Source organism: Meles meles, chromosome 1 (genome assembly GCF_922984935.1).
Source record: "Meles meles chromosome 1, mMelMel3.1 paternal haplotype, whole genome shotgun sequence".
Lineage (NCBI taxonomy): Eukaryota > Metazoa > Chordata > Mammalia > Carnivora > Mustelidae > Meles > Meles meles.
Window position 1 is genome coordinate 23783167 of NC_060066.1, and position 27696 is coordinate 23810862.

Genomic DNA, 27696 nt, shown 5'->3' on the forward strand with positions numbered 1-27696 from the left:
CGGTCTGGGGTGGCGCTTTCCTCCGCGAAGGCTCCTTTGATATTAATAGTGTTGGTGTCTTGAAACTGACGTAATGCGCGGAGACTGAGGTCCTGACAAGCGATAACATTTCTGATAAAGACCCGATCTCACTGCAATCTCAAGCGTCCTCTTTTTGGTGCTGCTCGTTTCTCCAGACCCCGCGTCCTCTCGATCGCTCTTTCGCCTTCCTATTTTTTTTTTTTTTTAAACAAAAAACAACACCCCCTCCCCTCTCCCACCCGGCACCGGGCACATCCTTGCTCTATTTCCTTTCTCTTTCTCTCTCACTCTCTCTCTCTCTCTCTCTTTTTATAAAGGGGGGGAGGGAAGGGAAAGGGGGGGAGGCAGGAAAGACCTTTTTCTCCCCCCCCTCCCCCCCAATAATCCAAGATCAACTCTGCAAACAACAGAAGACGGTTCATGGCTCTGGCCGCCGCGCCACCATCTTTCGGGCTGCCGAGGGTGTTCTTGACGATTAATCAACAGGTAAGGAGGGGCCCGGGCGGGCCGCGGGGCCGGGGGCCGCGGGGGGTAACGGGGGGCGCGGGCGCCCCTCGGCCGGGCCCGGGGCGCCGCAACGCGAGTGTTGCGCCCGCGCGTGTGTGCGCAAAATGTGGGCGATCGCGAGCGGGGAGCCCTGGGAATTAAAAGTGACTTTCTTTGAAAAAAAAAAAAAAAAAAAAAAAAAAAAAAAGCAGAGGGAGAGTGTGCAGAAAGCCAAGCGCAGGCTTCTCGGGTTTCACATGCATTTTCTTTCTTCTTTTTGCGCGTGTGATTTCTTTCTTTCTTTCTTCTCTTCTGCTCTCTTCCCCCCCTTCCTCTCCTCCTTTCGGTGGGTCTGAGGCAACTGAGCCTTAGAAACGAGCGACTTCAAACCGCAGTAGCCCCTGGAGTCAGGAGGGTCAAGTTCAGCCGCCAGGGAGGAGGAAAAACAAATCCCCATTTGCCAAAAAAAGAAGTTTCAGGCCGGTGCCCCCTCCCCCTCGCAGCCCCACTCCCCCTCGCTGTCTCTTTCTGGCTGATTATAATTCTCTCCTACCGGGCGCAGCGGAGGAGCTGGAGGTGGTTGGACCCGAGGGGCCGCCGCCGCCGCCGCCGCCGCTGCAAGTTTTCTGGGGCTCCTGACAAGCCGGGAGCAGACTAGGCACCAGCATGCAGAGTAGTAAGTTGGGCCAACTTGGGAGGGTCGGGAGGGTCTCAGACAGGGGCCTTGGTGTGGTCCCCAAAGTGGGAAAACAGCGCAGGAACTGGCGTTGGCTTTGAAGAGTTTGCAAAGCCAGGCTTCAAACTTTTTGCCTTCAAGGCCCAGCTGGGCTGGAGAAGGAGGGTGTCGCATCCCCTGATGCACCCGCCTCTGCGTGGCTCAGGGCAGCTTGGCCGAGGGGTCTGTGCCCTGTCCGTGCCATGTGGCAGGGCCTTGCTGCCCAGGCGCTTCCGTCGGGGCTGAGGAAGGGGTAGACTTCCTCTGCGGCGCGGGTGATGCCCGTGTGTCGCGGGTCAGCGGACACTGGACGGTGATTAAATGCCTGACAGCGGTGGGACATCCCGGCGGGCGGACGGGCGCTTCGCCTTCTGTCTAGTTCCTGTTTGGGTTCCAGAGAAACGCATCTTTGAAAGGCCAAGGCAAACATGGCTATCCCTTCAAATAACTCCAGGATTATAGGACCCCATGAATAATTTGAGGGTGAGGCGGGGGTGGGAGCTGTTTGAAGTGCAAAGCTGTTTTTGTGGCTGGGAAAGCTTTTTTGTTACTACCTGTGTGAGATGGTGGTGCTTCCCCTTTCCCCTGGGAAGTCAGTAACTGTTTTATGGCCTTGAGACTCTAAAGCAATTTAAGTTAGAAGGCTAGAAGGACTGGTGGGTTTCAGAGGGAATCTTGGACTGATTAAATTTGAGGTCTTGCTTTACTTCCTCATATGTCTTTAGGCCTCAGAACTGATACCGTTCAAAGTTTTTGAGTAGGGGCGGTGGATCTTACTGATGAATCAAAATTATGATAGAATATTCCTCCTAATCCTATTTTGGAAAATCTCGGCCAGAGTTTTAAGTGAGGTAAGTGAAATGAGAAGCAGAGCGGAGAAGTGAGATGGCAGAGAAGTTGGGCCGATTCATTGAACTTTTGGAGATTCATTGAACTTTTATAAAGGCACCAGGTGAACAGGGAAGGGTCTGAGAGGAAAAATAAGTACGAAGTGATCTCCAGATAGGGCCGGGGAGAGAATTATAAAGAAATGATTACTCGAGGCCTGGTTGTTGGCTAAAATCTGATTGTTCAAAGGAAAAAATACTATAGGAACCTCTAGCCACTCTTCAAAGTCGTCCAGCTCTTAAGTTAAAACCTATGGATCTTGCTGGCATCATGTTACTTTCCTGCTGGTTTTAGGAAAAGTTGATCATTTAGAAAAGGCTGCCAGAGTTAAAAATGCAAGGGGCAGCAAAGGAAAGTAATGCGGCGGCCAGTTCTTGACGTGGACAAAATGAGAATGAAAGTTTCTGAGCTCACTGTTGTCAAGTTTCTTACATGTTGCTCATTTGCTTAGGATGCTTTCTCAGATATTCCATCAGTTAATGTAAAAAAGCAAACTCGCTCAAAAATGGTGTGGGCTTTTTTTCTTTCTCCAAGTCTGCCAGGGTTGTGAATAAATACAGGGTTTGTATGGGAAGATGAAGCGTTTCCTGTAAGTTGTGATGCTGACAGGACAGTCTGGAAATGATACCAACATTTTGAGGATTTTTTTTTTTTACCTTTAAGTGAAAGTTTATTAATGACATGCTTAATCTTAACAAGTCAAACATATTGTTCTTAGAGCTTATCTCTCCTCAGATTTCATAACTTCCTTTTAAAGCTTTACCCCTGGATGAAAACATCTCTAGAGTCAGTAAAATAGGGCCATGAGCGTGCTGAAGTTTGACGATTATTTTTGAATATTAACAATGTGAAAATAAAACTCCTGACGAGGAGAGGGAGTTCTAATGCCACATTCTGACTTGATTTCTCTAAATGTGAAGCATTCCGAGGGTTCATTAATACTCCGTTGGCAAAGTATTATTTGCCACGGGTGAGTTGATGTTTACGGCTTCCCAATATATCTATTATATGTTAGGATATATGTGTATAGAATGCTTTCCTACACGTAATAATCAAGTCTGACGCTCTCCAAGTAAATGGTGGAACACAGCAACTTCCTTACAAAAAAAGTTTGTCACTCCTTTGAATTCTGGACGCTGTAAGGGTGTCTGCTGCTTTTTAGATGTTGTCCTTTGTCTCTGAAAGGTAACATGAAAAGTAAAGAGAAAGATGGCATAGTAGTGAGATCTGAGGCTGATTTTAGAGCTCAGCATTCTGATGATTAGTGTTTTAAACAATTTAATAAAATTTTTGCTTGAAAATAGGTTAGACTCTATAATAGTGTACTGATCATAAATGAGTTGCACATGCCTCTTCCATGTTTTCAGTATTATTTTTACTTTTCATTTAAGTCACATACTACTTCTGAGTTTACTGTGATTTCCAGGGTACAGGTCTCAGTTATACACGTAAGGGAGTCTTCATTCATAAGGAAAGCCTTCAAAACAGGGAAATGGATGTATCTGTGGAAAAGCTGCTTTTAAGATCTTAGTATTTCAGTGATGTTTCTATTACTGTTGTTATTTGGTGTGTGTGTGTGGGTGTGTGTGTGTGTGTGTGCGCGCGCGCGCGCGCGCGTGCGGAGAGAGAACTAAAGATCACAATTTGCTGTTAGTGATCTACACATTCCTATTAAGATATGCCAAAGGGTGTTAAGTTTTAATAAACTCTTTTCTTACCTTTTTTGTGGAAGTAAGTAGGTGTTACTGAAATTTTTGAAAGGACTTGTAGAAAATTGTTTTTGAGCTAGAACTTTATTTTGATTTTGAAATGAGCACAGATATTGCTAACTGGCCTTTAAGTGTCTTTTAATAATGCATATGCTATAGAAATTATTTTTTTTACTTCACCGCCCCTTTTGGTAGCAATCAATAATGTAATAACACTGTGCTATTGTATGTAAAGCCAAACAGACTTTAAGAAATTTATGGGCAGGTGTTTATAATTGATTTAAAGGGAAAATTATAATTTTTGAAATAAGTGATACACTTAAAATAAGATGACTGGTGCACATTAAAACATATTCCTATTAAGATAGTCTCTGGTGTGTAAAATGAAGCCATTCATTCAACAGACTGACAACTTTCCACTTGGTATTTGCCTTTGCTTAACTTAGTTTCCGCAGGACAGCTAGTGTGGTAGTCTGCATCTGTTTTTGGCAGGCACAGAAAACTATAAACTGAGACAGTTCTGTCCCAAATATCGCAGCTCACAAGTTACAATCAATTTGATAAAAAACAGGCAAGTTGTATGGACTTGTTTTCTGATGTTCATCCTTGCTCAAGCTTTCAGGTAACAGGTTTCTTTCTCTCCCCATGTTGCTGGCTATAACTACTACTACCATGGATAACTAATTCTGAGTCCTGTTAATCATTTATCTACCTTATTTATTATTTATTGAAATTTGGGGAAATTCATGACAGCATCTCTAGACGTGGCTCTACTTTAACTATGTGATGACTACAGCTCTTGGTATCATCAGACAGAAGGTAATGAATTCTTTGTTACTATAATAGTTTGACAATTTATGGAGTCTCAGCTATAATATGAAGAAATGTACAGCCTTTGCCAGATAGAAATCTCATCTTCTCTGAAGTTCCTGTGATGGTCACGTATATAGAAGACTAATGCACTTGGCAATTATTTCCATTGAAAAAAACTAAGCAGAGTTTTTTTTACAATCCTCAAAATTATTTGTCTTCCTCAGGCTTTAACCGGTGGATTAAAGTAAATATTCGAAAATGCCAAGTGCTGTTTTATACTACTGTTCAGTAGCGAACAGAGCTGCAGAGGGAATAACCGCTTTTAAAAATTTATATTCAAATGTGAGTGGGTCTTAGGCTGTTTGTTTATTCGTATAGGATATTTGATTAGTTATATATGACCTTTGTAAATACTGTTCTTAATATCGCTCTTATGGTCACCTCTAGGGTTTTCCTATCACTTTGTGGTATTCAGGTCCCTGGGAACTGACTTCGTTGGTCTTTGGTTTGGTTCTCTGATGGGTATAATAACGTTTAGAAAGAGAGTTTAGAACGTTTAGAAAGAGATCTTTGGGCTTAAGGAGACCTCTTTCACTGAATTTGGGGAAGGATCTGTGGATGAAAATTATTTGAATTATTGTTAGTTTGAGAAGAAGACTGACTGGTGGCTGAGGCTATGGCAGCAATGTCGACTTTTTGTCACCCCCCCCACTTTTTTTTTTTTTCCTAAGAGCACAAATCCAAGTAGCAAAAACAAAGATGAAATTATCTATGCACTTCAAATTTGAAGCACCATTGGGAATCATTTTCTGATTCAAAGCTATAATTGAAATACAAATAACATCAAAATGCTCCCCTAAAAGACTTTAAGGGTACGCTTTTTGTCCTAAGCATGTTTCATTAAAAATAAGAAAGAAAACTTTTAATTTTTAAAATGTTTCTAGCTCTTTAAAAACCTGCAGTAAATACTTTACAAGTGGCTAGACACCTTCCCTGGTGGTTTAGTTTATACAAGCAGGAAACTTTCTCTCCTACTCTTTCTCTCTTTCTTGTTTTCTTTAAACCAACTGACGTAATGCCAAACTTTGCTTTAAAAGAACAGACAGAAGTAATTGGTAGCTTTTAACTTTTAATAATGTTCTGGATTGGTTTTAGTGGCCAAAATGCCATTTAAAAAAAAAAAAAAAAAAGTTCAAGTAAGAACGGGCTTGTGGCCTGAGGAAGAAAGGCTCTGTTGATGCAGTTATTTTTATTCTTGTTTTTCAATCTGTTATTAAAAATCTTTCCTGCTGAGCACTGCTGGATTTCTCCAATTGCTCTCTGTGATGGCTGGTGCATTTCAGGTTACCGTAACTTAAACAGTTTTTGGGTTTTGGGGAGAGCGGTATTTGTGTTGTGTGATTTCTTTCTTATTTGGAAAAAAAAAAAAACCATTGTTTTTGTTTCAATTGAGATGAATTAATTAAGATTATCAATGGCGACAGGTCAGTGAATGTGTTTATATAAAGAATGCTACACCTGTTAGCAAGAGCCTGAGATGTGGAAGTTTAATTGTGACATTAATCATTTTTATGTGCAGAGGAAGGAAAATAGATGAAACTTTACAAAAATATATTTTTAGATTGAAAGCGTTAATTTTAAGGATCGCTGTGTCTCTACTGGTGGTTTTTTTATTCGCACAATTTTAGATAATTTTTTAACCCTGTGTATCACACGGTGTTTTTAGTTTCCTTTTTTTTTTTTTTTAAATCGTCATTTTCTCTCTTCCTGACCTTACACAGGCAAACAGAACTTTCTCCAGTTCAGAGACATGTTGGTGATGTTCATTGACATGAGGGTAACTTCAGAAGCTGGCAAGTAGGAACATCTTTTCGGAGGGCAGAAAGATTTATGCCAGTTTTTCCTTCCTTGGGGAAAGATACTCCACCCAGAAACGGGGCCCTCCGCCCCATTCGGTGGGCCAGAACTGAGTATCAATGTTGCTGGTGTGAATTTTTCGTAAGGTCTAAATCTTCTGGTTACTTGTCTTGGACTTGGCTTTTAACCGTAAATTTGTTTTGAGAGTTTTTGTTTATTCTTTTCGTTATACAGAGCATATTTTAAAAAAATAATATATCCTGAAATTAGATATCACAGAGATACCTTAAGATGTCTTTTAAGGCTTTTACAATTACAAAAGTATTCCGCATGTTCAGGGAAGTTGACGTGTTCTCTGCATAGAAATTTGACAGTTTTGACTTACCTTATGTCTTTCTCAGTTTTTCTTTGAGAGCTAAGATTTTAGTTCAAATCAGGGGCATTCTTTCTTTGCTAACTACTCCTTTTCTTAGGGATTTGTCAGGAAAAACTTTAGGAACCGAAGCTGTAGTTTGTTCGCATGGAGCATGGTGAGAGTATCTTAGTCTTACTTTATTTTATTTTTTGCAGAGTTTTCAGACATAAATTTAGTTATGGGTTTCTCTGCAATGGCATTTTTATTTAATGAATGTCGGTTTATTATTTCAAAACTGAGGAAACAGTAATAAAGTTTAGCAAGAAGGAAAAAAAAAAAAGGCAGAGGGTGGTGTTCCGAGCCCCAGTCTTTAATATCAGCAGTGTGTGTTCTGTTCAGTGGTGGGGAGGGGTTGGGGAAGCTTTGTGGGAGATGATACCAAAAAAAAAAAAAAAAAAAAAAACCATCAATTGAGCATATGATCCCCTCCCCTTAAGGTTTACTTAAACAATATGTTTCAGTTTTGCCTCAAACCATTCCGTGCCACTTCTGCTCCCAAGAACCCACCACTATCTTGGTTCCTGAGCGATTAAGGATGACACTTTCAGTTGTATAATGAACTGCAGTGTTGTTTGAACAAAGGTAACATATTTTGATTTGTGCAATTTTTTGGTAATTACTAATAGGGTACCTCTAATATGAGAGGAAAGCTAGCAAAGGAAATGCCTGCAAATGCTTGTAGTATCCATGGTAGCTATACTGTCTTTAAATTATTGCTGGGGTGTGTGCATGCGGTTGTGGGTGTGTGGTACGGGTGTCATGTATGTGCACTGACAACAGGCAGCTACACCTGGATGGTGGATTCTAATACGGGAGACCACTAACTCTGCCCTTTAAACAGGAATCTTTTAAGGAGTTACATGACATACTTTATGAAGTCTAGAAGTTTGAAATGGGTATGGGGTTTAAACCTAATGAAGCCGTCCTTATCATAATACTTTTATCTGCTCTGAATTTACTAAGCAGTTTTAAAAATGATAAGAAACTATAAATCAAAATGCCCCCTTTCACTGTATTTTTCGGAAATGCTTCTGAAGAAGAATTTTTTAAAGTCCCATTTGTTTCTGTTGAGAGGAGCAGTTCAGTGGCAGAGCTTTTTTCTGAATATTATCTTTTTATGGGATAGTACTTCATAGCTTATGCTTCTCTATCCCAAAACGTTATGTAGAAATAATATGGAACATGTAAAGACTCCGTACTGTGACCCAATGCGTTTTTCCCTAGGGTGATGGATTCTGTGCGTCACGCCAGTGCGATGCTATTTGCCAGGCTTGTAATACTGGTTTTGAGGGTTGCTGTATGTCCTATTTCATCAAGCAACACAATACAACAACTTTGGTATCTAGGTAATTGACACAGTCAAAATAGGCTCTGGAAAATGTTCCAAATACTTCTAACTCAGAAGTTAACTTATATGTTCAATTTGTTTAACATTTGAATAAACAATGACTCATTGTCAGCTATTTAAGCCTTCTATAGTGGATAGTGTTAGAAGGAAATATACAAGTGCCCATAGTTTATTTTGTTTCTTTTTTCCTTTATTTGAAGGGAGCATGGTTCTCCTTTTTGCATTTCTAATTGCTCTGTTAATCATTTTGTATTCCTGATAGTGAGTAGTCTAGTATTATGGAGAATAATAAACATATTCATAGATAGTATCTAATGTATATGTCCTAAGCTTTAAAAAACAATAATAATATATTATTTGAGTATTAGAATAACCTAGAATGAACCCAGGATAGGATGATAAATCCACCACAGCTGCTCCTTAGACATTAAATATATTTTAGCTGTAGACAAAAAAAAAAAAAAGATAAAAAAGATTCCAAAGCCTCAGAGCTTTTTCACTTGTAGAATCTGGATAGAATTTACAAAACTTACTAATCAACAGATACTTTTAATATAACATGTGCTTCTCGATTAGATTCTACGACATGGCTTTCCGCAGATTCTTGTAGATCAGTATTGCAGTTTTTCCTTATAAAAACATATATTATGTCTGAGATCAGACACATCTATAAATAGTGTAAATATATAGGGCAGAAGTTCATTTTTGGAATCTGTTTTCTCTATTCTGTGATACATTTCACGTGCAAAGGGATCAGGCATTGCTAATCTAGTTTTAGCTTTATTTTCTCTGAGCTATGCACAAGTGCAGCATATGAATTTGTGACTCCATATTAACTCAGTGCGCACATGTACGTACACATCTGTATTCTCACTCGCATAGAATGTCTCACATTACAGGTACTGGATGGAATTTTAACATAGTACTCATTTTTTTAAATGACTTTGACCTTTGTAATATCCATTTTAATTACTTGATGTAGCCCAACACCTTTTTGAGGGTTAATTTAATTATAGTTTTGGTTCTGAAAGGAGAGCAAGATTGGCAAAACACTTTAAAAACTAACTTCTTGTGACTTCTCTGTGATGTCATTATCCAGACATCATCTTTAGCTCTCAAACACGTGGAAATAAATACATCAGCCTGTTAATGCTCTCAATAGTATTAAGTAGTTCTGAACGTATAAAAGATCCTGAAAGAGATTTTGGTTTTTGTTTCAGCTTTATTTTATGATGCCACTAAATTTTTTTGAAAGAGAATCTCACATCCTGTAATTTTTTAAAATACCATTCAACTGATGAAGTTAATACCAGTTATATATATATTAATTTTCGTCAAGACCCATGTTACTAATTTTTCTCATGACATGTTAGCCCAGTTGTTGAATGATTAATAATTCTTTTATCAACTGTTCCTGGATATACCTTGAGATCTTTTAAAACCGGTATTTGCTGTATCTGGCCTCTGAATTTTTATGTTAATAAATTGATTTGATTATGAATTGAAGAAACACAAGTGATTATATTTAATACCATCTTTAGCTTATTATTGGAAGTATCATGCAAAATCTTCACATCAGTCTTCAAGGTTAGGTACGTTTTAGAAAATAACTTAGGTATAAGTGACCAGTGGAAGCAATTACATACAAGCAAGGAGTAATACGAAACATTATTTTCTGTAATTTGTAAGCAAATCCTAAGAGTTGTTTCTCTTTTGCATTTAGGACAAATTTGCATTACATTCATGACATGAAAGGAGTGGTAAATTACTGTAAGAAACTCGCTGTCATCTAAACCTCAATGACTGTGAACTCTTTATTTAACTCTCTATCCCATTACTTTTTATTCTACTTCTAAATGTCCTGTTCTTAAGACAATTTCTGTTGTTGAAAGAATGTCCTAATTATTTACATTTCACTTTTTCTTTGTCTCCTGATAAACTTTAACTAAGAAAACTGTCACTTGTAAGATTTTAGACCGATAGTAGGAGTCACAATGTACACATTTTATGTATAAATATGTGTACGTGAGTTTGTGTGTTCAGTTTGTCAGACGTTTAACTCTTTAGTGTTACACATACTTGTGTGTACTTATGTACATACCTATCACATATTTTTACTCCTAGAAATGCTCTATGCGTCATTATTACTTTTAATTATGTATATACATGCTCTTCTCATCCCTGAGTAATTTGATATATCATTGACAATAATAAACACTTAGAAGTGAGGCCAATAATGACTAGAAATGGAAAATAGGGGGATAGATATTAATGTAAGCAGGTTTTCTTCTTTTCTGTTCGTGTCATGTTCAGTTGCTATTTAAAAAGATATATGTGTGTGTGTATATGTATCTGAACAGAAGGGGAGATATGGATACTGTACAATCCATTATAACGTAAGGAACTATTGCAATATACGGCTTTATTTATTTATATATTTTTGACACAGGAAACTTTGACCTCTTTGCCTGTGGTACTTGGGAATTTTAGATAAACCCCATTGGGGTCACACTCATCAGTTCCGGCTTTGTGTGACAAAAAGCATTCTCTGGCTTCTGGTGCGCTAGCTACTGTGCTGTTTTCCTTCAGGACTGGACGTCCTGTAAGTTAATCTGGCATTTGAAAGCACTACTAGAATTTTTCCTTTTTGAAAATCCTCTGGATGGTTTTCAGAGGAGTAAGCAGAGATCACGGGCAGCATGATGTTCATTTCAGGATGCTAAAGAAAATTACACTGGGAGCAGGCATGCTTCCTCTGGATTATTCTGCCATGCTTTATTACCATTTTTTTTTTCCATTTTTTTTTCCTCCTCTTTGGGATCGAATATTTCAGTTTAAGGAGGAATAAAGATTTTTCTTTTAGTGGAAAAATGTGCTACCTGTAGGGTTTTTACCTACATGTCTTCATAGTGTGTACGTTTGGAGGGGGAGAGCCGTATAAGAAGAAGAAGAAACTTGTATACTATAAAATGATAATATGCTTTTGTTTGCTGTTGAACAGGCCTTTGCCATTCCATTTCTATGAGGAAATGCATTGAATGAAATTAAATAAAGTTGTGGTATAATTTTGAAATGATTGTAAGCACCAACTGTGACATACTTCTGGCAGAAAGATGAAGACAATGTTAGTTTCTCAGTGCTTCCACCAAACTTGTATTCCAAGTTTATAAATATGAATTTGGCCATTTGATCACAGATGATGTTTGATATGAATGTATCTTGATTCAGGGAAGCGAGGACTTAAATTATTCTCGCCATCAGTATGCTTTAGATCTGCAAGAGATACAATGCCAAGTATCATGCTGTCAGTCCTTTGAGATTTTTTAGTAAAGAGTTTTACTTGTTTATAGTAGCTTATATTCAGTGATATCAAGCACAGGCTGCTTAACATATTTGTGCCTTGAGCTGTAGTTGAAGTTCAATAAATGATTGTTATTTCCACCGAGATTTAGGGAGTAATGTACTAGAATAGTAACCATCTCCTAATGATGGCTCTGAGGTTTGGAATTTGTAACTGATTTTTAGGAGCTGTAACATAAATATAATAATTGGTAGAAATATTTAGAGTGATCACCTTTTATACAGGTTAGTTCTGTCTTTCATGTCTAGGAAAATATAGCAGCGAATGTTTGCTTTTTGTATGTTTTGTCTCCAAGCAGAGGAAACTGACAGTTTTATGTTTTAAGTGCCGAAAGTTGTTCTTGGCTAAGCAGTCCCTGAGTTAATCACTGGGATGTTAACTTGAATTTTTGTCTTTGAAAAGTTTTCGATTTTAAAGCGAAATATGCTTCCATTATTTCCAAATTGACATCGTGCGCCCTGTATTGGTTTTTAGAGAAATGTTTTCCAAATTTTCTTGGATTGCTTGAAGTCCATTGATTTTGAAATATTTAGTTTTGTTTTTTTAAGCTTTTCCGAAAGGAGAGGAAAAATTTCATCTTTTTAGGATTTTCTTCTTTTAGAACTCTCGTTATTTACCGCTAACTGCAAATTAATTTTGCATTTATTTTGTATACTTTTTTCCTTTTGTGTTCTTTTCAGAAACTCATTTTGATGCATCAGAAACTGCGAGAATAGTGATTTCAGCTCTCCCGCCACCCCTTTCTGTGATAAGATACTGTGGCCATTGCTAAGGAGTCACTACAGAAAGATCCTGTCTTATGTCATTTGCACAATCTCATTATTACTTCAGAAGAGTGGTATCTGTAAATCATGTATTTATTCTAATTGCAAATATTGTGAATGGTGTAAAATTACATGACATTTAGTTTTTTCTCATTTGCGTCTTAGGCAACTGGTGTCTAAAAATTTGTTTGAAGGAGAAAGAAAAAGTATTTTAACCAGCTTTGAAATTAAGCAGTCTTGTGGAATTCTCCAAAATGAATATGAAAATATAAAATACTGTCAGCACATGGGGTTAAAATTAACTTTATATATAGTTGTGGCTTTAACCTGACATATTTTAATGTAAAGGATGTTTTAGTACCAAGATGATTTTCTTGCCTGTATTTTATTTTTTGCAAACTGCTTAAAATGATTGGCATCTTTAAATTATGGTTATGTGTAAAACAAGTAAGGCTTCTATTATAAAGAAACAATAGCTCTGAGCATTCATCTTAAAGACTATTTTAAAATATTTTCGTTTGCAACGAATACATCAGGCCCAAAGGAAATAGATAGTATCCCTAACACATCGCCCACACTATTCTCTCCAAGTGGAATTGACTCAGAGAGTGCATTAGTTCCGCTCCTAGTGGAGTGAATTTCATAGTATTTTGGTGTCTCTGCTGGTAGAAGTGTAGATATTTCAACCAACCACCTCCTTCTTTGGCTTCTCTGGTATCAGGTAAACATTCTGCCAAAACTTTTGGTCCTGGCCAGTGTAATCAAAAGCACGTTGTGGAACTGGGCTAATGGGATGATTTCAAGTCATGTTTGATATGGTATTCTGAAAAAATAATTTTATAAAACTTACCTATTTGGAATAGAGTGGAAGAGCTGGGACGGTACTTTTAGATTTAATTCAAAGAATTAAAACAGTTCTGTAGATGTATTTCTCCTTTTCCTAATGTGGGAGAAAGTGGGGTTTATTTGGGTAAACACCTTTGCAGAAATAATTGGTTAACTTATTTTGACAAAACATGATCCTCTAAAAATATGCATGGTAATATGTGCATTCTGTTTCTTTAGGTTCCATCAATAAAGCCATGTACAAAAGAAAATGAACAGAATACATTTAATCACCTGTCTGAGGTCAGATGTAGAGTGAACTGCATAGCCTGCAAGAGAATTCTCTTAGTTCTGTGCTTGTGTTCGAAAACCTGGCCCCCGTCTCCTTGGCTCATGCGCACATTTCATCATGGGTGCGAGAGTGTCTAGCACTCCGCTTCCCACGGACACGTGGAAATGAGGATTTAGGCTTGAGAGCCTTTGAATGGTATTCTGCTGAGGAAAAGTAGAAGCTGGCTCATGAAACGCTTCTTTTACCGACTGAACTTTTCTCGCATGGTCCATCTAAAATCTTTGACTCAAGTTTAAATTTTGGTTCTTTCTTGTTCTGTCATGTAGGTATTATTCAGAGTGGCCCTACGATCATATTCTCTTTTGAGGATTAGACGCTGACCATTCTAGCAGAAGCATCTCATTTTAGGAAGGAGAGCACTGAGGATGAAGTTAAGTGAATTTCCCATGAGTGCACAGCTACTGAGAAAAAGAATTGAGCTTAGAACCCGTGTCTGGTCATGATCTCCATGTCTGCCTAGAACACTAGACGGGTGTGAGGTTTGTGGAGGGAGTCTGTCTAGTACCTGAAATTCACTACTCTTCATTGTTCCTTTTGTGGATGGATTTGAGAATAGAATGAGAGTATCATTTATTCACATGCAGTGGGGAATTGATCATATAATAATTCAGTTGGTTCATTCACGGTATTTCTTTATCAATACCTTATGACGATAGGGTAATCAAATGTGTAATCCAGAAGTTATCCTGAAAGTTAAAAAGTTACTGCATAAAATTTAGGTTTAATGCGCCTTCAAACCCCTGAACAAGTCAAGCCTCATCTGTATAAAATTCAGTTGGTAAAGAATCGGTTATAAAATGGTCATTAATAAGGAGTTAGTTTGTATTATTCTTCTCCCTGTAGTTTAGTAATTTAAAATACCTCCCAACATTTATCTGTTTTGAGGCCAACTTTAAAAATAAAAACAGTCCATTTGAATTAAGTTTTTTTTTTTTTTTTTAATCTTCCAAGAAACTGGACTTTTCTTTATTCATAACAGCCATAAGCCCCTTGGCAGGTTGAAAACTATAGACAGCATCTGTGAGATTAGGCCTGAAATGTGCAATTAGTTATAAAAACGTGGTTGAGAAACCATTCGTGGCATTTTAATAAACTCCTCAGCATTTAGAAAAACAAATTAACAAAAAGAATAATAAGGAACTTCATTTATTTTCAATGCTGTTCTTATTAATTCTGTCTTTTGAATGATAAATTTCATTAGCTTAAATATAGTAAAAATGATATTTTAAAATATAAATGTAATGTCTTTATTTTTCTTTTAGAATTTCTTTAAAGTTACATTTTTATCCATGACCCCTCTGTACAATATAAAGACAATTAACAGTTCTTTATTGGTTCAAGGTAAACTAATTTTAATCATATACTCTGTCACATCGGGAAAAGCAGAAATTCTCTGTCTTAGACATCTGAAGTGTATTTTACTTAAATTTCTTGTTTCTTCTTATCTTTTACTTCTAATAATTATATAATCTAAAGGTTAATGCAGCTCCCCTCCTCAGTGAGATTTATGATGGTTCCCCAACCTCCGAAGTCACTCTCTTTTGCATTTCTGCTTTAAAGAATTTTGGTGAGTGCCATGCAGAAAACTGTTGGACCCAAGACATCCCCAAACCGTTTTAGAAGACAGTTCTAGGAGGGTCTTTGGCAAGGAGGAGGAGGTGGGTCAGACCCTGGAAATGGCAGATTTTGGTCCAGGGTCGGCTCTTGAACCCATTTCCTGTTGAGCTGCCCATTGAAGAGACCTGCTGGACTGCCTTTTATTTATCTGGGTTTGTGTCTTAGCCAGAAGGCAGGCTTGTCTTTTTTCTTTCTTTCTTTCTTTCTTTTTTTTTTTTTTTTTCTTCTTTCTTTCTTTTTAATTTGGTTGTTTGGTTTCACTAATGTTTCTATCAGGTGAAAAGCCTTTATAAATGGCTGCTGTGAATAGTATTCCTTTAAAACTAAGAAAGTTTGCCTGTGGAGAAAATATCAAGTTCAGTTAGTTAGAAATAATTACATGGGACAGTAATGAAATAATCTTTAATATTAGAAAGGATTTCTTCCAAAATGGGTTGAGGAATCGTCTTAATGAGTTTGGTGACCATCTTAACAGAAAACCTCCTTACTGGCATAGTGAACATACTGTACAGAGAAAGGCTGAAAACTTCCATTACTATTGCCTAACTACCTAGGATTTTTGCTCTCCTCTGCCTCTGGTAGTTGATTATATAGCAGATTTTTTTATGTAGTTGATTTCTTTTAATCCTCCTGTTAATTAGAGTTCAACATCCGATGCTTACTTGATGGAACCATAGGAAATGCTATCAATATTTACATCGCCCTCGTTTTTCTTAATGTTACTTTGGGATTTATTTTTCTACTGATTCTTTCCCCGTATTCCAAGTATCTCTTTTTCTCCATTGACTTTAAGAGATTGGAACCCTACCATGTTCTCTTGGCATTGCAGATCAAAATAAATTTTAAGTGGCTCTTACTTCTGGGCTTTGTTTTTCAGAGAGTACTTTATTGTTGGCTTTTAAAACAGGTCACATCCATATAAGGTTTAAATAAGATGAGTTTTTGTGTTTTTTTTTTTAACCTTTCCGCTTATTAAGGAATTTGCTTTCCTGATAAATCAGTATTTGTTTAATTTTTTTTACCCTTTCTGAATCACAATTTTGCTAATATATTCATCCACATTTAGTAACCCCCTTCTCAAACTGTTTTATATTTGTTCTCATGGCTCATATTTGTAAACAAAGACTATCCTGGATATTTTATGGAAGGTAGGTGCATGGCATTTATTTTCTGCTCATTTGGATTCTCATTCAATTACAATTGTTCACAGAGCATTCTTAGAATCTAGGAAAAGTCCAGTTGCAATTCTGTAGCTAATATATGGCTACTGAAGCTGAGAGATAGGTTATGGTTTAAACACTGGACTGATTTTAGTAATAGTACACAAATAATGAATATAGCTCCCTCCAAAAGCTTAGAAAAATACAAGGTAAAGCAAAACAAAAGGCCACTTTTTATTTATTTCCAGATGGATTCCGTCTTTGCCGTCTTTGGCATGGCACAAAGTCAAAATGTTGCACTTTGAGATTTATTAATTAGAATGTTTCTAAGCCAGATATAGAATCTGTTCTCCTTTTTCAGATAAAAGATAAACCTACTCAGCTATAAAAATAACTTTAGAGTGGGGAAAACATTGAAATCTCAAATCTGGGTTTTCTTTTCATGTGTACCTCCATTTTTCAACAAAGTGAAATCTACCAGGTTCCTCCTTTTGTTGACGCTGTTGTATTGAGGACACCAGTGCCCTAAATGGCAGCCAAGCCCAATGGTCTTTCCATCTGACTGCTTCTCTTCAATGGACTGGATGCTGCCAGCCATTCTGTTGATTATCTCTCCAGGCCTGGCTTCTGGGGACAGTGCTTCCCTACCACACTTGCTTTTGTCTGTCTTTGACTTTCCTCTTCATCTCTGCACTTTTCCTTAGTAGTATATGTTTATAAATTTGTTTATCATCATTAGCCTGGCATTCCGGACTCTATCTAAGCTTCGTTCCCAGTTTGCCAACTCTTATCTGTACTATACCATGAGTTCTATCCTCAAAGTAGTACTTAGTCCTGGAACGTTCCAAAACCAGCCTCCATTCATGTTCATCCCTGAGATGCTTTTCATCCATCCTTAACTGTAGGAATTCTACCTATTCCTCAGATGCTGACTTTTGTTTTTCTTCCCGAAGCCTTCAGATCTAGAGTCATTTAGATTTAAACATCCCTGCCCTGTGCTCCCATTTATTTGTGGCTTTGCTATGTAGCCCATACCAGAATCTACTTGGCATTGCAAGTCTGGGGAGAGTAAGAGGATACTCAATTTATTTCTGTCCTCTTTACAAAGCCTTAGATTCAGTGGTTTCTCAAAAGTGTTGCGTTAAATTGGCTCATGGGGGAAGGACACTTTGGCCAGAAGACCATGGGACCTTTAGGTATTGACAAAATTGTGAAATTGGGTTGTTAAGTTTCAGAGAGGTAAAGGATTATCTGATGTTGCGTAAGTAATAGACATTTCTTGAAGTTTGCCCTCAAGTATTGCCCCTAAAGTATAATACTACTGGTTACAACTTAATGTGGCATATTTTGCAGGGCATTTTCAAATTCTGTCTTTTATCAGTTAACATCATTGAACCTAGTATGACACTATGGGTAAAACTGAGGGAAAGGGAGGCCCGAACACATTTGTGAATTAGAGAAAAATGAAAATCCATATTGCCTTGTGCTTTACTGGTACTGCCTCTGAGGTATTGCAAAATTGTCAAAGATGCAAAGTGGTAAGCGATGGGCCCTGAATATGTGAAGGTTAACAATGTTAGGTTCCAAGGTCACGAGCCAGAAATGGTTAGTTTTAACTTTCACATGTTGAATGTTCGTCAGCCCAAATACCGTTTCCCGATGTTTGAGGACAGTGCTTTACTTACTGGCTTCATGGTGAAAGGGACCCGTAAGAGGTCCCATGCTTGGAGGCTAAGGGAGCATGGAGGATTTAGATCTTGGGAAGATCTGCCACAGACATTGGTGAATAGGGTTCTTCAGGAGCTGAGCAGAAGCAGAAGTGATGCCGCCTTGGGGTGCCCAGGTCTATGGCAGTGAAGGATATTGAACCTCCCCTTGCTCTTTTCAATTTCCATGTCTCCTTGAGGGATGACCCATAAAGTGATAACTGAATAAGCTACTGAGACATTTCTCATGTTGACACGAGGATGCCTGAGACTTCTTTGATTATTTGATTTTTACTAATTACCTTTAATTTAATAAAACCAGGGAACAGTTTCGAAGTTTGTTTTTTTTGGTGGGGGCGGGACTTTTTGTTTTTTGGTTTTTTCTTTTTTGTTTTTTTTTAAAGACCATATCCTTGGCCTTCTCTCTGTATTTTTTTTTTTAACTACAAATCTTTCTTTTATCTAAGAATTGGGAAGTCCCTTTGATTTAATATATGAATCTATTAAGCACTTAAATATTATCTTAAATAGCTTCGGAAAATTACGAAGGCTTGCTATTACTGTGCATTCCCAAATCTGTATGGGCGTGGAGCCTTGAAGGAGAAATCAAGGAGAGGATCTCTTTAATGAATTTCTTTCCTTTTTTTTTTTTAAATACTATTTCCTTTAAAAAAATTTTTTTTTCTTTATTTGTCATAGAGAGAGAGATCACAAGTAGGCAGAGAGGCAGGCAGAGAGAGAGGGGGAAACAGGCTTCCTGCTGAGCAGAGATCCCCATGCTGGGCTGGATCCCAGGACCCTGAGATTATGACCTGAGCCTAAGGCATAGGCTTAACACACTGAACCACCCAGGCGCCCCAATGAATTTCTTTACTTCTAGGTCAGCTCATTACTTGGAGGACTCTCATTTATCTATTTCTTTCTTAATAACAAAACATTCCAAAGCTTCCTAGAAACCTTAGCTAATTGCATTTTTCAGACATACTTTTCTGATGTCACCTTATGTCTATCAGCAACTTAAAAAACCCTTTGGAGGGGATTGTTGGGGATTTTTAAGAGTAATAACTGCCTGAAATTTACAAACTATTTACATGATAGTAGAAGGAGTTTCATGGAAGAGTACGTTCTAGTTAATAAGTAGGAATTTTTAAATCCTCTGTATTTTTCCACAACTGAAGGGGCACATACTTTTGGTTGAAAGCGAGTAGGCTAAACGTCGTCCTCTCTTGTAGTCTTGGTGGCTTAGGAATCTCTTTATTGTAGTTTCATAATCCCTGACATGACTGTCTAGCTCTCATCTGCTAATGCAGAAATTGATGGAGGAAATGTATGTTTTGGCTCCATTAAAATGTTCCTTATCAGACCATATGCAGGAGGTGTGGTCACTGGAGATGCCTCTATTTACCAGCTGGATGGTGTGTGTGCCCCGTGAGTTTCCTGTCTGCTAAAGCTGTGTGGTGCCCTTTAACGATGGGAAAGAGCACATTATTAAATGTGTTGGTTGGGCAGTGGTCGTGTTTTCACTTGTGAAAATCAGGGAGCAGAGGGCATGCAAACTTTGCCCAAAGGCTGGATACAGTTTGCATAGAAATGAGCTACGTGTGGCAACAACCGATTTGGTGGATGCCTAGCTTGTGCTGCTCACTAAGGAGAGGTGAGAGCAACCACAGCCCATAGGTGAGCTAGGTTTATGGGGGAAAGGGTGCTTCCCCAGAGGGGCCGCCTTCAGATGATGGTAGTGGGTCATGTTTGTGGAGCACTGTACTGTGTTGTCTCCAGCTGAGAGAGGAACTGCTGTCATCCAAGTTTCTCAGGGCAGTCACCTAGGCTGGGACAGGTAGCAAGAGCAGAATCAGGATTTGAACCCAGGTGGTGTGGCTGGAGAGCTGACGCTTGGTAAGCACTTCTACTTCACTTCTTATTTGCTGGGAGCAGGGTTTTCAGCTGCTATATAATCCCGGGGTTTAATCAAGACTAGGTGACTTTCATATTCGTGCTGTTTCAGTCTGTTTTCTTCTTAAACCCTAATCTACCTTTGTTCATTTTCAGAGAGGTAAAACCATCGTCTTTGTATGTGACATTTTAAAATCTGGTTTTAGTAATAACTCATGTTCAACTTGTGTTTTTTCCAGAGGTGGCTGCAATCTTGTTTAAAAAAAAAAAAAAAAATCTGTGTTAGTCTAAGTAACTGTGTCTTCTTGGCTCCATTACAGCAAAAAGGCTGTGATCAGCAAACTCTTGTAGGGGGAAGTTGTTGAATGACATGGGGATGTGGTACTGTCCTGTTAATCCTCAGGGCTTTGTGTTTCTTAAATTATTTGCACTCCTGGACAACTGCCCCTGCTCCAAATGGGGTCTTAGCGGGGCATTCTGACTTGGCTTCTGTGTGTTACAAAAACATTAAAAGGAGAGGTTGGTTTGGGTTAGGCATACAAACCAGCCAACCCTTATCATCTTTTAGCTTATTTGTCTCTGTTGGATTAATTTAAAAAAAAAGTAATTTATATTTTATGAATGAGCTTTAAAGATCCCGCGTGTTTTGGTGGTTAGTATAGTCACACAAGGAAAAGCCAAGAGTAAACCTGATTTTTATTTATTTCTTTTTTTAGCCTTTTATTTTTAAGGAGAAATAAAAAATCAGGACCGCAGGTCAGTAACAGCAGTAGGATTCCATTTCCTTTTAAACTGCTTCTCAAGAAGCTCCCGTCAGAGCGAGTTGGCCCTGTCTCCGAAGGAGGCTGCTGTGCTTGCCTGCTGCCTGTGGCCTTTGAAGCTGCGGCGACAGGAGCTTTGTGTGTGTCGGGGGCGTTCGCGGTGCCTCGCGCGAGCCCCCCGCCCGCCACCGCCACCACGCGTGCTCGGCGCCGGGCTGTGGGCGTGTTGTCGCAGGCCGCCCCGCGGAAGCGGGCTCTGCGCTCGGCCTGCTCGTCCCTGCGTGTGGCTGGTGCGCGCCCGGCTCCCGGCGCTCCCGCCGCCCCAGCTGCCCGCCCCCCACTCCGCGCCCCGCGCCCCGCCGGCCGGGTCAGCGGCACCGGCCAGCCCTCCGCGCGCGCATCCCTGCTCCTCCTCTCAGCCCGCGGCTCCCGCCTCCCCGCCCCCCTCCCCACTTCCCAACCTGCTCCGCAGTCGCCAGGAACACTCTCCCTCTCGTCTTGGCCTCTCCCTCGCTTCCTCCAACGCCGCTGCCCCCCTTGGCGCTGACGTTCTCGCAGCCTTTCCTCCTGCGTCGCGCACCACGATGGGCTCCCGGGCACTTCCTCCCCCTGAAATCCGACTGTTCACCTGCGACCATTGTGCAACTTGTAGACGGTCGCCCATTGAGATCACTGAAGTTCTGGCTTTGCCTTCGCTAAGCAACTGTCGCGTTATTAGCTCTTCCGGCTGTCCCATACTTTCTCCTACACCGTTTGCAAGGAGCTGCTTCCACCAGGTATCTTGATGTTTTGCGGTATATTTACCTACGCACCCGTTCTTGAGTACATGGAAGGGTTGTGTCTCCTGCCTTCTCAGAAAGCCATGAGTGCCATAAACATCAGAAACTCAGATCACTAAGTCACAATATATGTTATAATTTAATTTAGTAGTGTTTTTTTTTCTTTTTCTTTTTTTTTTTTAATATAAGCGTATGAAGCCTTTCTGGAGTGGCTGAGGCTTCTCTCCTATTTTTTGGTGTTCTGGTGGCGAGGACCTTCTATTTTTCTTAAGGAACACATTTTGAAACGGTTCTGTACCTGGATCCCTATCCAGTTTTAGCCCTCTCTACATTATTGAGCTTATTTTTAAAATTAATTCTTTTTAAAGCCATGCTTTTTACACCCCCTGGATTAATGTCCTTTTCTGGAAACCTATATTGTTAAGGTCATATCATGAAATACCAGTAATTTTAGTAGAGCTGTTACCACAAGAAAGTTTTAGCAAAAGGATTGAACTTTATTGTTCATATAATGTATATCCACTTCCTTTTTGTCTCCAAGGTCCTTGTATGACTGACGTCAAGAAAATAGGTGATACATAGCTGGATGGAAGGGGGGCATTTTAGCTTGTAGGGGACGGGTTTTAGAGTGATATCTCGGTTGATATTAAATTCCCCCCGCCTCCAAAATGGAAATTCAGCTCCTTCTTTATACCCTGTAACAGATGAACTTTTAGTATTGCTCTGCATAGGGAGCGTGTTTAAGTTGATATCATAAGTTATTTCCTAAGACAGGAGAACACTGGAGCTGTTTTTGTTGAAACAAAGTTGACCCTTAAATATAAGAAATGATTTAATAAAGAGGGTCATTTTAAAGTAGCATGTTGAAAAGAAAATGATAATCTTATGATTAAAAACATCAGTAATACTAAACCAATTATTAGTTAAGTACTGCTCTATCCTGACATTTTTAACTATGTAATGACGCTATGAAAACTGAGGTGCCGAAGTCACAACATCAGGAGCTTAGTTAAAACATACAAATAATAATGACCGAGTCCACCGGACATTTTTCTTACTGTTGGAACAGCCATTCCTAGAGTGTAGAAGGTACTTACTTTAGTAGTTAGAAATGTGCCTCACAATATTTTTTAAACTTTTTGTTTTATTTTTGCATATTTCTCTTATTTGAGCCCTTTGGCCTCTGTCCAAGCTTATTTGTTCTCCAGATATGTACAGTACAGATTAAAATATAGGAGTTTCAGCCATCCCATGCCTTCTGGGACTTGTGATTGCCTGGAATAGGCTTATGTCCAGCTGTGTTTAGAAGCTCACTAGTTTGCAGCTATGTTTTCCTATCTGTGGCGTGGCTTAGTTGGAATAAAATCAGAATTAGAGTAAGTGTCTAACTTCCCCAATTTACAGTTTTCCCATCTACAAGCTGTGAGCAGTACTACCTGGGAACAGATTGAGGGGGTTAAATCAATTAAATAATATCTGTAAAACAGGTTTGGTGATTGCCAAAGGGCTGTGTGACTATTTATTATTATGATAATAATTATAATTGTTCTGTTTCTAATCTTTTAAATTTTCATATGTCATTAACTATGGGAGTGTCTATTAGACTGCTCAAATGGGTGTTTCTAAAGTTTTATTTTATCTTTTAATTTAAAACTTATATTTAGGATATGTACAGAGTAGAATTCTAGCTGTCAGCTGTTGTAGAGAAGAGTGGCACCAATTGTTCCAGAAGACTAGTTGGCATCATTCTCTTGGATATATACATATATACCTTTATATGTATGCCTTAATTCATTCCAATCTGTTGGATTTCTGTTGTAAGAGCTTTGGTGTAGAAGTCTATTCTGAATTGTAAAAGTTCTTCAAAGAAATTTTTTTTTTAATATTTTATTTATTTATTTGACAGAGAGATCACAAGTAGACAGAGAGGCAGGCAGAGACAGAGAGAGGGAAGCAGGCTCCCTGCTGAGCAGAGAGCCCGATGCGGGACTCGATCCCAGGACCCTGAGATCATGACCTGAGCCGAAGGCAGCGGCCCAACCCACTGAACCACCCAGGCGCCCCTTCAAAGAAATATTTTTGAGGTATTGTTTTGCATTGTCCATCGGTGCCTTACTTGAGGGGTCATTGGTGACCTAGGCCATCATTTTTACTTTAAAATATTTGTGCATTTCTACTTAATTTTAATACATGACTTTTTAAATACATGACTTTTTGAAAACCAGGATTTCCTCTCAGAGCTCGCCTTTTTGTATGAATTTCACGAAACTTCTTCCTCTCCTTTTAAATGCATGAGTCTTAACGAAATTCTCCTTCAGAATTAATCACTGTCTTCTTTGTTGTGGTTGTGGTAAGTTCATCAGGATACATCAGGCATCCTTCCTAAGGAGTGGTCCCTCACAGATAATGTTTTGTGATTCTCTGTGGATATTTCAGAATTTATCTTTGTTTTCATATATGGGATATGTGCCACATGATTATAAACACTTGGTGAATAAAAATGATTTGTTACTACTGAGGTCATCCAGTTTTCTGCAGGAGAATAATAAATAGTCACATGATTTCACAGCCACGGTACGTTGTATGCCACGGTGCAGTGATTCCGAGGCATCATTTGCAACCATATGTCCTAAGTTTTCAAGATAAGTGTGTGTATGTGCGCGTGCGTGTGTTCTCTGTTGTTCTTTCTTGAGAAGTAAGCATACTCTTCACATCCAAAATAAAAATTCTATTTATTACAAAACATTAAAGAAATAACAGTAGGATTAAAATTAATGAAGGTTTCTTTAAGAGATTAGAAGCTCAAGAGTATTTTCTCAACAATGACACATGAAATGTCATTCAATTTTTTTTCTAGGGGAAATTATAATTAAACCCTTGGGATTGCTTTTTATTTGATAGGAAAGAAGTCCCTACTGAGAGCACGAATCCTAAATTTTTTCTTGGCAATATGCTATCAAGTTATACGTGGAATAAATAATTCAGAAGTCCCATATTAGGGGCTTGCAGGATGTGTTGGTGAAATGACTAGAATTTCTCGGTTTGTTAAATAAGTTTTCAAATAATGGAGGAAGTTCTAAAAATTATTTAAGAGTTTCCAAAGTGAGATTGTCAGGGGGTTTGAATGATACCCGTTCTCTAAAACTTCTTTTTCATTTAGACAGTTCCCTATTTATTTGTATTCTACAGTGAGTCACGGGCTCATATTTCTACTGTATTTCTGTCTTATTTATAATTATCCTATATATGTATAGTATTTGGTAATAAGTATACACATACTTTCAACATGCTCATTCTTTAGAGTTTGGAAATTAAGGAAATTGAATATAGAGCTTTTCATTTCCACATCACAGTTGTGTTTCAATGCTGAACTTCAGTAACTGGAAGCCATTTCTATATTCTGGTAATTTGATAACCCACTTTGAAATGTATTTGTTGAGCTCATTGTAATTCCATGTGTCTCTAATGAAAGGCATGTGAAGGTATGGGTTTGAAAGAATTAACTGTGCTTAGTCCTTGCAGAGACCCTGCTGCCCGTTTTGGGCAATCTTTAACCTGGCACCCAGTCCTGTGCTTTGCTAAAATGGAGTTTTCCAAAATTTAAATGATGTCATGTTGGAAAGCGATGCCAAGAAACAGTGTGGCAGTTTCTAAATTTTGTGAAGCTAAAATCCCTGGTTGCAAGAAAGAGTACATGTCACAGATGAGTAGTTAGTAATGACTTCAGTTTAGCAGGAAAAGAGCAATTCCCATATGCTGATTCTAGTCTCCTAACAAAGAATGTTATAGAAAGATTGCACAGTATTTAACAAGCTGTGAGTTAATGTGACAGTGTCAGTGGGTCTAGTTCCAGAAGGATAATCACTTTACCATATTTCTTCAAAAATATTTTAAGTTATACAGAAAACTCGCTACAAATGAATCCAGACTGTTCGCGCTGCACTCCACCCCCCCCCCCAAGTTAGGCAGTAACACTGAGTTTAGTTAAACAATTAAATTCTTGAGACTGCCTGATCCTAAGGACCTGGATAAATAAATAAGTCTCGCGGTCAGGCTGAACCTCGGAGGTCTACCTCCTGTCAGCTGGTGAGTGGGTATAAATGAGAATGTTCTCCTGGAGTATTTGAGACTTAGTTTTTAGTACATCACTTTACCTCTCAAGGAGAGCCACTCCCAGTTTGAACCTAGACTACATTCTTCAATGTTTGTGGGCACCTTAGATAAAGTCAAGAAAATGAAGTCGAGTTGCATTGCTTTCAGCTCCGTGGAGCGTGTACTGTGGGCGGTCTTCGGTATGATGGGTTGGTGGGTTGGTTATCCACCTTTCATTTCCAAGGCCTTTCCCAGAGGCTTGGTCTCTTACGTGCATTCGTGTGGGCACGATGATTTCCATGCCCGTATGAACTGTAACAACCTGGTGGATTTAACTTTGAATCATAGGCTTGACTGTGTTCCCTTAAAGCTTAGAGCTCATGCTCATCATTTTGGTGTTGCAAGGACTCTTACAGGCAGGGATGGGGAGCAGCAGGGGAGTGGGGAAAGGGCCTTATCTCTTTCAGTGACATAGGAAAAAAAGTGCATATTCTCCATCATGAAAGAAGATAGCCTTTTTCAATTCTGAGAATATTGTTTTATCATCCCACTAAGAAGACTGTCTCTGCTTTTCCAATGAACATGTATAGTCGGGTATTCGGAGAGGGAGGTACATAAAATTAGCAATCCATCATGAAAAATTTCTACAAAATGTCTTTAATAAAGGCGTTTTTTTTTTCTTTGAAAGCAATTATAAAGTTGATAATTAAATGAGATGCAAATAAGATTATATTTAAATCAGAGTTCCCAGTCTTCCCATTGTTGAAGACATTCCCTGGGGACGGATTAGGGAATGAAGGAGTTCTGGTACTTTAAATGCATATGCTACTGTTGCTGGGTATTGACTGCTTTAAGAAGGTAAGGGCTCCTCTTTCCTTAAAAAGACAATGCTTTTGTATCCAGTGTTTACCTCCTGAAGTAACAGGCAACACAGTCCACTGCCCCTATTTGATTTACCCTGTACCTTCCGTGTACAAACTTTGATTGCAAACGAAAAGCTCAGTGAATTTTTTAAAAAGTGAAAATGTAGTCTCCTTTAAAAAGGAGAAATGTAGTCAGATTCACTTCTCCCTCTTCTTTCTCCCTAACAATGTGTGGCTGCCTTCTATTTTTATCCTTATTTCATTTTTATTTTTTTCTAAAGATTTTATTTATTTATCTGAGAGAGAGAGAGAGTGAGTGAGAGACAGAGAGAGCATGAGCGGAGGGAGAAGGAGAAGCAGGCTCCCCGCTGAGCATGGAGTCAGATGATGTGATGATGCTGGACTCCATTCAGGACTCAATCCGGGGACCCCACGATCATGACCTGAGCTGAAGGCAGACCCTCAACCGAATGAGCCACCCAGGTGCCCCTGCCTTCTATTTTTAAATTATATAATGACTCAGAACTTACTTGAATTCCCAATAGATACTGGCATCTGGATGTCTTTCTTCATTCAACGTATGAATGAATTGCCTACTCTGTGTGTCCCAACCAGGAGCTTGTAGTTTGGTGGGGGGAAGAGTGGGGAGTGTGCCAAGGATTTCAGCACACCGCCTTTCACAGTCTCTTCCAGTTTATGTTATCGTATGCGTTTAGTTTTGTGTTCTCTTCTCATTCCCTTTAAAAAACAACTGTGAGGTAGACAAGTCATACACATGTATTAGAGGAATTTAGACAGTACAGATAAATTCAGAAAAGAGGATACAACCCTGGCGAGAACCTCTCCTGATTTGGGTTTATATGCTTCCGTAATCCTTTGAGTGTGTGTGTAACTGTGTGTGTGCAAGTGTGAGCATCTCTCTTTTTTATTCTCCCATCCAACCTTGAAAAGAGGCAGTTTTGCCAGAAGTTGATTTTGGAAGTACAAGGAGAACTCTGCCCGCAACTTTTTGCAAGGCCTGTTACTTCAAACTTGATAACAGTGCCACATAGTTTGACTAACCGTGCAGTGCTGGCTTGTGCCAAAGGTACCTTCGTGGCCTGAGCCAAAATTCTCACATCAGGTTGTTCTTCTTTTGCTCACATCTTCAGGCTCTCAGCCACGGAGTCTTAGCGCCATTGTTTGGGCACCAAAGAGGACTAATCTCTTCCTCAAAGCCACCTGATTTTGGAGGGCTGCTACTATGAAAATGAATTCCATCTGGATGGGGA

The 27696-nt window shown here is 38.9% G+C and overlaps 1 protein-coding gene across 3 annotated transcripts in view; it reads left to right on the forward strand.

Annotated features, from left to right (window-relative positions):
* The first annotated feature begins 455 nt into the window (after nt 1-455).
* Nucleotides 456-27696, forward strand: part of TRPS1 (transcriptional repressor GATA binding 1) — a 251599-nt gene continuing 224358 nt past the window's right edge. For 2 of the 3 annotated variants that reach the window (XM_046023967.1, XM_046023977.1), the window contains exon 1: nt 456-507. The gene's annotated coding sequence lies outside the window, so the exon portion shown is untranslated. Of the gene's footprint in view, nt 508-4322; nt 4442-27696 lie in introns of those variants that run through there. The other variant, XM_046023983.1, reaches the window with a different exon arrangement.